Source organism: Conger conger, chromosome 5, assembly GCF_963514075.1.
Source record: "Conger conger chromosome 5, fConCon1.1, whole genome shotgun sequence".
NCBI classification, from domain to species: domain Eukaryota; kingdom Metazoa; phylum Chordata; class Actinopteri; order Anguilliformes; family Congridae; genus Conger; species Conger conger.
The window spans coordinates 58,927,665-58,930,164 of NC_083764.1; the positions used below are offsets into that span (position 1 = coordinate 58,927,665).

The 2,500-nt window shown below is 53.6% G+C and overlaps 1 protein-coding gene across 3 annotated transcripts in view; it reads left to right on the forward strand.

The window, feature by feature from the left end:
• Window positions 1-2,500, forward strand: part of LOC133128624 (receptor-type tyrosine-protein phosphatase F) — a 235,413-nt gene that overhangs the window by 225,127 nt on the left and 7,786 nt on the right. The gene's annotated exons all lie outside the window — the stretch shown is intronic.

A 2,500-nucleotide genomic window follows, 5' to 3' on the forward strand; every position in this document is an offset into this window, starting at 1 on the left:
GTCATTTACCATAACCACAACGCTACAGGCCACTCCTATGTATATAGTGCTGTATGTGCATATGTATGTTCGTGTGTATTTCATATTCATGTCGGTATATCGTACCAGCACTCCCCGGTGTGAAATCCAGCTATGACCTGCTTGACATTACCAGCTACCAGCTGTTTGAAAACATACCTCTCTGCTCTTGCTGCGACCTTGGCTGTAGACTCTGGGCAGTGCAGACAAGCCTGTGCTCTCCTGTGAAGCACACTTTGGCAGGCATCGCTTTTTATCCTCCTCAGGGCCGCCCAGCCCTGTTCCTGTTGGTTTCACTTCAAGCCTAATTCAGCACTCCTGATTAGCAGCTCAGTGAGATCTCTAGGTGTTGAACGAGTTGTGCTTTGTTGGGGTTAGAGTGAAAAACTACCGGATGGTAGAGCTCCAGGAACAGGGTTGAGTGTAAGGAAGACAATAAGACACTTAAGGGCAGCTTATCGGGAATCAGATTGCGGTACTTGCTGGTGGGTTATGAGAATCTCTCACCCCAGCTGAAACCTTCCCCTTCCTGTGCAGCACCCCAGTGGTTTGTCAGTGTTATAGCATTAGCACTACATTGCAGCAGCGTGCACAACGTTTCGTGTTCTCACATTACCGTGTGGGGCTGCCAGTCTCCATGTAATGGCACAGTCTGATTCAGTACATACCATGGGGCCCATTACATTTGCATTACATTACATTATTGCCATTTGCCAGACACTCTTATCCAGAGCGACGTACAACAAAGTGCAAAGTGCATACCATTACATTACATTACATTACATTACATTAATGGCATTTGGCAGACGCTCTTATCCAGAGCGACGTACAGTTGATTAGACTAAGCAGGAGACAATCCTCCCCTGGAGCAATGCAGGGTTAAGGGCCTTGCTCAAGGGCCCAACGGCTGTGCGGTTCTTATTGTGGCTACACCGGGATTAGAACCACCGACCTTGCGGGTCCCAGTCATTTACCTTAACCACTACACTACAGGCCGCCCTGTCAGGCCGCCCTGTCACCAGGAACAAGTAGCGCTGAAAGACCCTAGAGGCAAGTACAGTTTCAAGTGCTAAGAGTACAACACAGATCCCACCCGTGCGCTGGAACAGTGCCTTAGCAGCACGAGCCACCCAGCAGCCCCCGCTGGGGTTTACAGTCGGCGGAGAAGCCAGATCATTTCACTCCGGGTACGGAAAGGGTACATTTGCAGGCAGACAGCAGTGCTGTGGTTTTTCCAGCCTTTCTCTGATGTCTCCTTCAATCATGAGTAATTTAGTTTTCATTGGCATTCTCTGTCCACACGTCCGCCCGTTTTGCCGCAGCTATTAAGCGAACGGTCAACAGTCCTGGCGCATCCAAACCAGTGAGGAGGCGCCTTTATGGAGGTGTCATCAGCGCTCCTCCCGCCTTTTAAACTCCCCATTCCGTTCGGCACATCAGCACCTGCCCGGTGGTGCATTACAGGAGAATAAGCACATTTATACCGAGGAGAGAGGAGGCCTTTTTCCCCACAAGTAGGCTGTGGATAAATGAATCCTTTGGTTCGCTGAGGGGTGGGGTGAAATGTCGCCCGGTTGGCGCGAAACCAAGAGCCTGACGGCACCCCGGCATTGTCTCGTCGACTAAAAACTAAAGGAAAGCCACCGCAGAGACGCGCTGCGCTTTATCGAAGGGTAAATACGATTATCCCGAAGACTAATTGCAATTATTCCCAAAGCGTAGGTATTTTAACGAAGTGTTTTCTAAACGCGCTCCGTCTCTTTTGTGGCGAGGGCGTGTTTACCGCGCTCTTAATTTCCTTCCCGTCGCCGCGGGCCGGGGGGGGGGGGGGAGTCCGGGGACACGGCGTCCCCTTTCCCCGCGCGCTCGGAGTGACTAACAGCGCAGGGCGCTGGGCAGACGGCTAATGAGACGCGCTACGTCCGCGGAGCGAGCCGCCGTCTCTGAGGGCGGGGCCGGGCGAGACGCCGCGGTCCGCGGCGGCCATTTCGCGGGCGTTAATTAAGAGCCGTAAATAAAGGTGCAGCGCGCGCTCCTCGGGATCGGAGCTGATTATCGGAGCCCTGCGGTGGGCCGTGCTGTCGGCAGGCAGCGGCCGTACATCACGCGCGCAGGGACCTGTGCTGTGCGCTTCCTCTCCCCGGATCAATGCCGAGAGGTCATTTTATAACGCGCTGATCAGTACCGCCGCGCACCTGTAGGGGGAGACTGGGTGTTGGCAGGGCTGACCTCTGTGAGCGCTCAGCCTTCCTCCTCCTCTTCCTCTCAGGTGTGTGTGTGTGTGTGTTTGACAGAGCAGGTCACAATCTGTAGGTTTGCTGTTATTACAGCCTCCTGCTGTGTCTTCATAAGCTGTTCTCTCTGTCATGTGAGGGAGAGCGGGGGCAGCATGCCTCTCTCCCTCCCTCATATTCTCTCTCTGTCTCGTTTTCTCTCTCTCTCTCTCTCGCTCACTCTGTCTCTCTTCCTTGCGCTCTCTCTC